The sequence below is a fragment of the Globicephala melas genome, chromosome 5, assembly GCF_963455315.2.
Source record: "Globicephala melas chromosome 5, mGloMel1.2, whole genome shotgun sequence".
NCBI classification, from domain to species: domain Eukaryota; kingdom Metazoa; phylum Chordata; class Mammalia; order Artiodactyla; family Delphinidae; genus Globicephala; species Globicephala melas.
In genome coordinates, this window is record NC_083318.1 from 2,244,079 (window position 1) to 2,256,206 (window position 12,128).

General features: G+C 54.7%; 1 protein-coding gene across 3 annotated transcripts in view; it reads left to right on the plus strand.

Moving 5' to 3' along the window:
- The first annotated feature begins 1,896 nt into the window (after positions 1 to 1,896).
- The window catches only part of RGS12 (regulator of G protein signaling 12), a 119,455-nt gene continuing 109,223 nt past the window's right edge, over positions 1,897 to 12,128 (plus strand). For all 3 annotated transcript variants that reach the window (XM_030876782.2, XM_060298913.1, XM_030876784.2), the window contains exon 1: positions 1,897 to 1,977. The gene's annotated coding sequence lies outside the window, so the exon portion shown is untranslated. The remainder of the gene's footprint in view (positions 1,978 to 12,128) is intronic.

Sequence of the window (12,128 nt, forward strand, 5' to 3'; positions counted from 1 at the left end):
TGTCATAGCAACCTGAGCCGACAAGATAAGAGGCGTCCAGCGCTCTCTGCTGGCTCAGAGCACAGGTAGGGCCGAGCGAATCTAAACCCCACATGGAAGACCCTACGTCCGCCCTGTTAACTGCTACGCCAATAATACTACAGACTGGTGGCTCAGAAACAACAGAAATTTATTTCTTGCACGTTGGAGGCTAGCAGTCCAAGATTCAGGTGTGGGCAAATTCAGTGTCTGGTGAGGACTTGCTTCCTTGTTCACAGACGGGTGTCTTTGGTCTGTGTTCTCACATGGCCCATCAGGTGAGGGAGCTCTCTGGGGTCTCTCTTACAAGAGCACTAATCACGTTCATGGGTCTCCACTCTTATGACCTCATCACCTCCAAATACCATCACACTGGGGAATAGGTTTCAACATGTGAAGTTGTTGGGGGGACACAGTCCGTAGCTGTGCTGTTGTAGAGACCGTTGGCTCCAATGCCCGAGAGCTCCCCACTACCTGCCCTCAGCAGAGCATGGCAGCCCTTCTGATGGCCAGCACACTTCTGCCAACACAGGTCCGCATCCCCAGATGCTATCGAGCTATTTCATTTGCAAACATAAGGGGAAGATGCATCCTGACAACATGTCAGGTAGTGAGAAATTTGTCCTCCGCTGCCCTTTTGGGAGCACTGAAGGGAATATGAAACATAACTGAAGATTTTCTGATTTTTCACAGTCAGCCGAGGGGCTGGAAGTGTGATGGCTGGTGATTTAATATACAACAATATACAATTTAATATACAACCCAGCAGGCTCCAGCCAGGTTTGGGTGCCGGCTGCATAACTGAAAGTCAAGGCCTGACTAGTCAGGAGCCCTGGGCTTGATTTTCCCCACACTTAGCTTGTACAATAAATGCCCAGCAGACTGTTTCCTGAAAGTACTCTGGCCGGTCACTATGACTAACGGGAATGGGACTTCCCGAGTAGGGACCGCTGAGGAAGAAGACAGCTGGAGGGGAGGAGAGCCAGCCCTGGACGGCCTCCCCGGGCACAAGGCCCAGGGTCTGGACAGGTGGGAGGGGAGCAGGCGCCCTGGGGACCACCAGGCAGCCTGGGTCGTGCTGGGCACCTGCCTGGCCTGCCTGGCCTCTGCTCCCTGTTGGGGGACTAGGGGGAGGCTGTGATCCGCGGGGGACACCACACTCCCTTCCGCAAAAATAAAGCGATTTCTTGGTGGAATGCGGTCTGATGATCATCAAGGTCGCGGAAGGCAGTCGAGAGGAGGGGGCGGGGTCCTCGAGACGCGGGGCGCGGAGGAAGTCTCAACGCACCTCCTGGGACCGGGGGGGCGGGGTGGGCGCGGGAGAGAACCCGGTGCGGGAGGGGATACGGGCCGACGGCGCAGGACGTCCACAGCCAGAGCAGGACCCGCCACGTCTCCCGGGTAGCGGAAGTCCCGCCCCTGTCCGGAGGTCCCCGCCCTTCAAGATCCGCCCCCTCAAGATCTGTCTCTCGTCTCCTTCTTCCCTTGTCCCGTGGAAGCACCGCCCCACATCCCGTCCACTGGACTCCCCGTCCCAGCTCCATAGACCAAGCACTCCGGCCCCGTGCTGAGAGCCTCCCACGACCTTGGAGGCCACGATCCCGCTCCACCTCCCTCCTGGAGGTCCCGCTCCTCCCACGGCCCCGCCCCCAGGAGGTCCCATTCCTCCCTCGACCCCGCCCCATCAGCCCCTCCCCTACCAGGCCCCGCCCCCTTACCGGTCCCGCCACAGAGGGCCCCGCCCCCGAGAGATACCTACCCGTCCACGGCCCCGCCCGCATTGGCCCCGCCCCCGAACAACCCCTTAGGCCCCGCCCACGCGCTGGTTTCGCCCCCATCGACCCCGCCCCTCTCTGCGCCCCCGCCCTCTCCCGGCCCCGCCCCTCGGCCCTGGGAGACAGCGGAGGCGACCGTTGGGCGCGCGGGCGGAGCGGATCGCGGCCGGAGAGCGAGCGGCCGGTAGGTTGCGGGCCGGGCGCTGGCCGCCCCGCCTCCGCTTTCTTTCTTCTCTGGGCGCGCGCTCGCGCCCTCCGCGGTCCGCCCCGCCCAGCGGAGCGGAGGGTGCTGGGGGCGGCCGGCTCCTCAGGGTCGGGGCCGCCCGGCCGCCGCCGCCCTCCTTTTGTTCCCGGGCCCGACTCCGGCCGGGTTGTGGGGCCGCCGCGGGGCCGGCCCTTGGCGGGACAGGAGGGCCGGGGGTCGGGGCCGGCCTGAGCCGCGGGCCTGCAGTGCCCACCGCGTTCGCTCGGACGGCGGCCGAGCCCGCGCGCCCCGGGCCGAGTCCGCACGGCTCCCGAGTTTCCTGTCCGATCTCACGGGCGGCCGCATTGTTTGGCCAGAGGCCGCCTCCAGAGACCCCAACTCTGGAAATCCACTGCAGCAGCGCAGTGCATTGCCGTGCCGGCTTCCCGGTGCAGGCTCGGTGCTGCAGCTCAGGGGTGGAGGGGTGAGACTGGGAGGCCCAGAGTTGCGGGTGTAGACAGAGGGGTCCAGAGTTGCGGGTGTAGACAGAGGGGTCCCGAGTTGTGGGTGTAGACAGAGGGGTCCCGAGTTGTGGGTGTAGACAGAGAGCATCCCAGAGTTGTGAGTGTAGACAGAGGGGTCCAGAGTTGCGGGTGTAGACAGAGGGGTCCAGAGTTGTGGGTGTAGACAGAGCAGCCCAGAGTTGTGGGTGTAGACAGAGGGGTCCAGAGTTGTGGGTGTAGACAGAGCAGCCCAGAGTTGTGGGTGTAGACAGAGGGGTCCAGAGTTGCGGGTGTAGACAGAGCGGCCCAGAGTTGTGGGTGTAGACAGAGGGGTCCAGAGTTGCGGGTGTAGACAGAGGGGTCCCGAGTTGCGGGTGTAGACAGAGGGGTCCAGAGTTGCGGGTGTAGACAGAGGGGTCCCGAGTTGCGGGTGTAGACAGAGCGGCCCAGAGTTGTGGGTGTAGACAGAGGGGTCCAGAGTTGTGGGTGTAGACAGAGCAGCCCAGAGTTGTGGGTGTAGACAGAGGGGTCCAGAGTTGCGGGTGTAGACAGAGCGGCCCAGAGTTGTGGGTGTAGACAGAGGGGTCCAGAGTTGCGGGTGTAGACAGAGGGGTCCCGAGTTGCGGGTGTAGACAGAGGGGTCCAGAGTTGCGGGTGTAGACAGAGGGGTCCAGAGTTGCGGGTGTAGACAGAGGGGTCCCGAGTTGCGGGTGTAGACAGAGCGGCCCAGAGTTGTGGGTGTAGACAGAGGGGTCCCGAGTTGTGGGTGTAGACAGAGGGGTCCAGAGTTGTGGGTGTAGACAGAGCGGCCCAGAGTTGTGGGTGTAGACAGAGAGCAGCCCAGAGTTGCGGGTGTAGACAGAGCGGCCCAGAGTTGTGGGTGTAGACAGAGGGGTCCCGAGTTGTGGGTGTAGACAGAGGGGTCCAGAGTTGTGGGTGTAGACAGAGAGCAGCCCAGAGTTGTGGGTGTAGACAGAGTGGTCCCGAGTTGTGGGTGTAGACAGAGAGCAGCTCAGAGTTTTGGGTGTAGACAGTAGTCCAGAGTTTTGGGTGTAGACAGCATCCCAGAGTTGTGAGTGTAGACAGAGCGGCCCAGAGTTGTGAGTGTAGACAGAGCAGCCCAGAGTTGTGGATGTAGACAGAGCCCTTGGGCAGGCGACCCCCCTCTCTGTGCCTTAGTTTCCCCATTGCTGGGTTGGGTGTGTAACGGGACCTGCCTGTGAGGCTGCTCAGGGTTGTGAGTGGATCTGCGTGGTCAGTGTCCGGTACTTTCACGTGCTGTGATGGGAAGGGCCCTTGTGAGGCCGGGGGACCTGCAGCGGGACAGTGAGGCCTGCGGGCAAGGCGCCGCTTCCCCAGAGACCCCCCCAGCACCCAGGTCTGAGACAGGAGCCCAAGTAGGCAGTGGGGAGAGGGCGGTGAGTAGAGAGAATATGTTTAAAGTTTTACTTTAGAAACATAGTGGTCACAGCGTGAGGTTTCATCAGAACGCCTTCCGACCCAGTGGTCTTGAGGCCTAGAGATAACGGGCACGAGGTGGCCGGCACAGGACCTGGGCTTCAGGGATGCTCAGATGGGGACAGCCCATCGCTGAGGCGCCCACAGCCAAGGCGCTGGGTGACCGCCTGTGGGCTGGGATGGGCAGAGGAGGACCTGGGCTGGACGGACGTGTGGAGCTGACCTGTGGGCGGGTGCTGGGTGGCAGTGTCCTGCGCAGGGTCAGGAGGTGAGAGGCGGGCACTGAGTGGGCCTGCGCAGCCGAGAGGAGGGGGCCTGGACACTGCTGCGCCCCAGGGTCAAGGGCAGCCCTTCTTCCCCCTCGTTCTAGAAGGAGGGCATCTGAGAGGAAGGGGCCAGTGGCCAGGCAGAGGACAGCTGCGGGCTGGGAGGCCGGGACCAGTGTGGCCCTGGCGGAGGGGCCGGCCGGCCGGGAGGCGGGGGAGGTGAGGGCGGTCAAGGCTGGCTGCCCAGTGGAAGGAGTGGCCCGTGCCGCCCGCCCGCATCTCCCCCAGCAGAGGTGATAGCACGTTCGCGTTCTGATTATATTGTCTTTTGACACTTGTCTTTGTCTGAAACGGGCCAAGCAAAAGGGTCAGGATGAAGGAGAAAAGAGTGTGTTAGTGAAGACTTAACACATGCTGCGTAGGAAGCACACAAAACACAGCGAAGCCAGGGCGTCTGACGTTTTCTTTGGTGGAGTTCCCGCAAACCTTTGACTTTCTAGTTAGCACGTGTATGCGTTTCCCCGTCTGACATTCTCTTTGGTGGAGTTCCCGTAAACCTTTGACTTTCTAGTTAGCACGTGTATGCGTTTCCCCGTCTTACATTTTCTTTGGTGGAGTTCCCGTAAACCTTTGACTTTCTAGTTAGCACGTGTATGCGTTTCCCATGACCGCTGTAACAAATCACCACCAGCTTAGTGGCTTAAAGGGCAGAAACGTACCCCTCGCAGTTCTGGAGGCTGTCCTACATGCCTCGGCCCTGGGCCCCGTGTCACACTGCCCTGGCGCCCCTGCTTCCGTCCTTGTGTCCTGTCTTCACACCGCCCTCTGCCTCCCTCCCGTGAGGACACCTGTGGTCACACCTGCGTGTGGAACCAGGGTCCTTTCCCAGCAAGGGCTCTTTAAAGTAATCCCACCTGCCAAGTCCCTGTTGCTTATGAGGTGACATTCACAGTTCCAGGGGCTCGGACCCGACGTCGTTGCGGACCACCCTGACTACTTTTGGAAGGACTGTGGTCTTTCCCATCCTGGGCTGGGGAGCAGCCATCTCGTACACCTTCCCCGACTGGGCGCTGCCGCTCCTGCGTCCAGAAGGGCCTCGCGGTGTCCCCTGCTGTGCGCCGGAGGAGAGGCCGCAGCTGTCCCGGGAGAGAAGATGAGCTTTGCTTGGGGTTCAAGTCTGGCAGATCACTTGTTTTTACTTTTGGGGGTGGTGGTTACCAGCTCCTTTGGCCATCTGACAAGAGCTGTAGTCAGTCCTCAGAAGTACACTTAACCCACGTGCACGTGCAATTTTAATATAGACGCAAGTTTACCTGCGGTTTTTGGGGGTTCACCAGATTCATCCCCGAGATCATGTACTCCAGGCAAGTAAAATGCCTAGTTTGTCCTTTCTGCTTTCTTTGCTCTCTTTTCCTGTGGCCTTACTGTCCCCAACCCGTCCCCAACCCTGTAATCAGGTGATATCCCGATGTGTCTCCTTCCTTGGTTTTTTTTTTTTACACACACTATGCTGCACCATTTTTGTCCCTTGACAGTGGCCATCCTTTTAGGACACCAGATGAAGAGCTAAGCCTACTGATTAAAGAATCAGACAGCAGGCACTCTCCTGTCCTGCTTGTCCCCATCTCCAAGGGGCAGTCATCTCAGGCATCCTATTTTCTCAGGCATTTACTGCCCATTTAAGCTGCTAGTCTTAAAATGTGTGTATTTGATTTCCCTCGAAGGTGCGAGGGAGGGCTGGCTCTCCCCTCCGCTGCACCACTGCTTCCTCTCCCTCCATTTCCCAACTTCATCACATCACCTTCTTTTGGTTAGACTAGTGTCCGCTGCTCACATGTTTGTTACTGAACCACACGGTACCCGAGCACAACTCCTTTCTCGCTCAACCCTGTCGCTCTCCTGTCAACCTCTCTCTCCTCACCCCAGCACGTGCCCTGCCACACCCCTCTTGTGGTGGCCCTTGTTGAGGACTTCGCTCCTGGCATCCTGCTTCCTGCCCCACTCTGTCCTGGTCCCCATGGGACCTGCACGCCTGCGCCCCCGTGTCCCTACGCTCGGGACCTCTATTCTCTGTCTGGGCTCACTCCTTGTTCTGTTGAGTGCATATTCATGATAACTAAGAAACATTAGCTAGATTTTTCTTTTGCCCCTGATTCTGAAAGTATCTTTGTTTCACTATTCAGTTAACTTTTAGTTTAGCTGGGTATAGAATTCTACTGAAAAGTGTTTTCTCAGAATTTTGGAGATGTTGCTTCATTGTGTGTAGTTTCCGGCACTGGTGGAAGCTGATGCCATGGTGACTTCAGGTCTCTGTGTGTGATCTGGCCCCACAGGACCTTCTCTTGTTCCCCATGTTCTGATCTATCAGTTGATGACGTACGTTCTCATCACTGTCCTGGGCCAGGTGGCCCCCTTCAGCCTAGGCCTGATGTTTTGTGTTATTCTTAGTTTCCTTTCCTTCATTCTTGTGTCTCTCTGGAACCCCTTTTATTTGGAGGCTAGAACTCCTGGGCTGACCTTCTAATCCCTGATCTTCCTTCTCCTCTTATTGATCTCTTTGATGTTTGGTCTGCTCTTGGGAGATTGCTTTGCATTGTCTTCTGACTCTTCTGTTAATTGTTTTATTTCTGTTATCCCTTTTATTGTTCAATAGTTCTTTTTTATTTCAGTTTTCCTTTTCTATTTATCTCTTAGAAGGTAATAATTAAGGATACTTTGAGTTTTTATTGTCTTTTTTTTTTAATGGTACAGTTACTTTTTTAAAAAAAATTTTATTTATTTATTTATTTACTTTCGGCTGTGTTGGGTCTTCGTTTCTTTGCGAGGGCTTTCTCTAGTTGTGGCAAGTGGGGGCCACTCTTCATCACGGTGCACGGGCCTCTCACTATCGCGGTCTCTCTTGTTCCGGAGCACAGGCTCCAGATGCGCAGGCTCAGTAGTTGTGGCTCACGGGCCTAGTTGCTCCGCGGCATGTGGGATCCTCCCAGACTGGGGCTCAAACCCGTGTCGCCTGCATTAGCAGGCAGATTCTCAACCACTGCGCCACCAGGGAAGCCCTATTCTGTCTTCTTATCTTTCTTTCTTCCCCCCTATTTTTTACTAGACTATATCCTTCATGAGAACAAGAATTTTTTTTTTTAAATAAATTTATTTATTTTGGGCCATGTTGGGTCTTTGTTGCTACGCGCTGGCTTTCTTTAGTTGCAGTGAGCGGGGGCTACTCTTCGTTGTGGTGCACGGGGTTTTCATTGTGGTGGCTTCTCTTGTTGCGGAGCACGGGCTCTAGGCACGCGGGCTTCAGTAGCTGTGGTTCACGGGCTCTAGAGCGCAGGCTCATTAGTCGTGGTGCATGGGCTTAGTTGCTCTGCGGCATGTGGGATCTTCCCAGACCAGGGCTCGAACCCCTGTCCCCTGCGTTGGCAGGTGGATTCTTAACCACTGTGCCACCAGGGAAGTCCCTTGAGAGCAAGGATTTTTTTTTTTCCTCAGTATTATTCATGGCCGAATTCAAACACCTAAAATTGTGCCTGGCACATGGAGGAAACACTGTAGGGTGTTCAGATCTCCTATATTACTGATTTTTTTGGGGGGACGGTAGGGATTCTGGTCATTGTAATAATTGTTGAGAAAAGTGTTAAAATCTCCAACGTTGACTGTGGATTGTGTATTCCTGCCTTGAGTTCTTTCAGGTTTTGCTTTCTGTATCTGAAGCCCTGTTATTAGGCTTGTACACTTTAGGGACGATTTGTTTTCCTGATGAGCAGAGCTTTTGTTTTGAAGCCCATTTACCTGACACTGATGCGCACCCCTAGCTGTCTCACGTTTACTGTCTGCACCTTATGGCTTTTCCATCCGTTTACTCTCAGCCTGTTTGTATGCTGACATTCAAAGTTAGCTTCTCATGAAGCCCATTTCATACTTTCTGCTTTTGAATGTGAGTGTTGTTTTCCTTTTCCATTTCTAGTGTTTTAACTTCCCCCAAATTGAAAGTTTTTATTAGCTAATAAATAAATAATAAACACAAACTTTTCCAAAGCAGTTTTTGGGGGGAAGGGGCATAAATAATATTTGGAACACTCTTAATACCAATTTTTAGAAAGTGTTCATTATAGAAATTATTTGAATAGATACAGAGTAAACAGAAGAATATAGTGAACGCCCAGGTACTGTCACTCACCTGTGACGACTGTGGACGTCCGGGCCTGCTAGACTCCGCTTGACTCCACCCGCTCCTCACTCCTCTTTTGTCGTAGCTTTTCATTTCCGTTCCACGTGCCTATTAATAGGGCTGATTTGTGTCTCCACTTGTCTTCTGTTTGTCCTAGTTTTTGGTGGTGTTGCTGTTTTTCCTTTCCTGTCTTGTTTTGGGTTAATTGAATGTATGCATATATGTGTGTACATACACAAAGGTGTGTACATGTTTGTATCTATGTATTGCATGTACCAGATGTGTATTTATCTGTAGTAAATATACACACCTATTTTCTAGTATTCCATCTTAATTCCTGGCTTGGCTTTTTGGCTGTACCTCTTTGCATTATTTTTTAGTAGTCTAAAATATGTATACTAACTTACTGCAGCCTGTTTAGAGTTAATTGTGTAACACTTTAGAAAAAGTGTTAAGAATTTTGTAATAGTAATAAAAGTTCCATTTATCCCCCCTTTGAGCTATTTGCTGTCATTCGTCTTGTATCTACATATGTTATAAACCATACAACACACTGTTATAATTTTTGCTTTAAAAAGTCATACGTATTTTAAAGAAATTAAGAGAAGGAAAATAATATGTCACGACATTTACCCGCATATTCACCATTTCTGTTTGCTTCGTTCCCTCTCGTAGATTTGAGTTTCCATCTGGTGTCCTTTCTCTTCAGCTTGAAACACCTCCTTTAGCATTTCTTGCCTGTTGGTGACAGATTCTCCCAATTTTGGTTTATCTGAACTGTCTTCATTTCCCTTCAGTTTTAAGGGATCTTTGTGCTGGCTGTAGAATTCCGGTTTCTCCTTCCCAGCCCTCTGGTTCGCTTTGTCTTTCGGCTGCCGTTGTGTAGATGTCAGCCTCGCCATCGCCGCCTTGTCCCCGTGTGTCACGTGGCGTCTTCGCCTTTGACTTCCAGCACTTGGACTGTGATGTGCGTATGAGGGTTTTCTTTGTATTTATCCTGCTCAGGGTTTGTGGCGCTTCTTGGATAAATAAATTGATAATTTTTTTACCAAATTTGGGGAACATGTGGTCATTGTTTGTGCAGATATTTTTTCTGCCCCGTTTGTTCTCCTCTCCCTCTGGTGCTCCTATTACATGTGCGGTTGGTGTTTGTCATTGTCCCACAGGGCATTTAGGCCCTGTTCTCATTTAAAATTTTTTTTCTCTTTCTCATCTCCTTTTCTTCCATCTCCAGTCTAAATTAAGTCCATTTCATTTGATGAGTTTAAGAATTTCAATTACTGTAGTTTTTATTTCTAGAGTTTCCACTGGCTTCTTTCCTATAGTTTCCATTTCTCTGCTGAGATAGGCCACCTGTTTGTTTGACTGTATCTTCCATTAAATCCTTGAGCACACTATATTAGCTGCCTTAAAGTTCTGATCTGCTAATTTCAACTCCTAGGTTACCTCAGGATCAGTTCCCACTGGCTTCTGTGTCTCTTGACTGTGGGCCGCACCTTCCTGTTTCTGTGAACATCTAGTAACATTTGACTGTGCTCCACTAGCGGTTGTTTTCTCTGAAGAGTGTTGACTCGTCGGGACTCACACTGACCTCTCTGCATCACGTCTGCTGCTGTGCCTGGACTCTGGCTTCCTCCTGGGAGGCTCTGTGTGCACAGGCTGCTCGGGGGCTGGCCGAGGGCCTGGGCAGAGTTTACCGGCAGATTTCAGGGCTTCCTCTCTCCCCAGCTACCTCCTGTCTGAGACACTGAGATGTTCCCCTCACTTTACAGCCACCTGCCATGCCCAGACTCCATCCTGTGACTAGAAGCTGGAGGATTGCAGCTTCCACCTGAGCTCCAGACGTGTACAAACACACACCTTACCCAGTGCAACCCTCTTCTTACAGAGGATAACTCCCCTCCGGTTTCTGCCTGCTTTCGTAGCTCTTCAAAGAGCTGGTTTTATATTTTGGACCTGGTCGGAACTTGGTTCAGCAGCACAGGCGGATGCATGAGGCTTTCACTTCACTGACGGACCTCCTGGCACTTTGGTTAGTAGCCAGGCGTTGACCTTTGGGGTTTACTTGTTTCTCGTCTAGAGAATCAAGTAATTGGGGAGTGAGCCACTCCAGCCTAGGAGAAAGCTCTTCCTTACCAAGTCCTGGATGAGATGAAGTCCAGGGCGGCGCTTCTAGGATGCCTTCTTAGACACACAAAGCAGTGTGGGGAGCGTGTTGGCCGGTGTGCACCCCTTGCTGCGTCCGTCCGACGTGAGCCACCGAGGGGTGAGGATGAGGGTTTTGTCCGCTGACCTCTGGTCGAGGGGCGGTCCTGCTGGTGCGGGTTCCCTCGACGCAGGGCTCTGTTTGGTACCTGCTCTTCACCCCACCCTGGTGTCTAGCTCGACCTCGGCAGATTGCTTTTCTGTGCCAGTTTCTGTCTGTAACATAGGGTTAATGATAAGGCTGTTGTGAGGATGAGCTAGAATAACGAGTGTGAAGTGCTGGGGACTGTGTGGCCCGCAGGATGTTCCTGGTGCTGTTAGCGTGGCTGCTGTGAGTGGATGTGCGCCGGTGGGCACCTCCGCGTCCAGCCCCTACTGCGGGCCAGCCTGTGGCTCTGCGGCTCGTGAGTGCAGTCCCGAGGAGCCTGGCCTGGGACACACTTTACCTGGAGGCATTTGGGCAGCGTGAGGTGCCCAGACCGCCCGCTCCCCAGAGCCCCATCCCTAGTGGCCTGGAGCCCGGCCAGGAGCGTGCACCTAGCGTTTCACAGCCAGTCCACTCTGCACCGCGAGGGTGGGGCGGCCGGGCCCGGGCTGGGGGGCTCCTGGGCCCACCTTGTGTGAGTTTCCTGGGGCCGTGGAACAAAGCACTGCCAACTGGGGGGCTTAAACCAGCGGGGATTTATTCTCGCTGTTCTGGAGGCGGATGTCCGCATCAAGGTGTGGGCAGGGCCCGGCTGGGCTCCCCCTGGGGGCCTCCGTTGTCGGGAGATCCTTCCCACCTCTTCCGGCTCCTGGTGGCTGCTCGAGGCCCCTACGCTCCTGTCTCTGCCTCCGTCTTCACGTGGCCTCCCCTGTGTCTCAGCTTCCCTCTGCCTCCCTCTTATAGGACACTTGTGATGGCATTTAGGGCCCCCTGGGTAACCCAGCACTGTCTCCTCATCTGAGAATTCTTCACACAAGCCCATCTGCAAAGACCCTTTTTCCAAATAAGGTCACACTTGCAGGTTCTGGGCATTAGGACCTGATGTCCTTGGGGCCACCATGCAGCCCACCACACCCTGCCTGGACCTGGAAGGTGAGGAGCCCTGTGGGATCATGGGCAGGGGATGCGCCTCCTGCCACGTGGCCTGCTCTGGCCACGCGTCCTGCGTTGATTTCTGAGGGCTCTGCCCGCCGCCCGCCCGTGTGCAGGCTGAGCCCGTGTGCAGGCTGAGGCGGGTACTGGGACTCTGTGCGCTTGCAGATTTCTGTCTCCCTGAGAGTGACTGAGAGAGACGCCGAGCACAGAAAGGTTCCCGTCTGCCCCCCGAAAAAGACAGTAAGGGCAGTGCACACCCTGTGGCTTCCTCCTCTTGACTCCTGTAGCGAATGACCAGATTTGTACGTGGCGGGATGTTCTGTAGGAGGCCTGAGAAAAGACCCACTTCTTGGAGAGGAGAGTGGTTCTCCGCCGGTGCCGGCCTTGGGTGAGCGAGGAGGCGGGGACCAGGCAACCAGGTGGGCGGAGGGTCTGGCTGTGCCTCCTGTCCTGGGCCGCCGGGAGAGTGG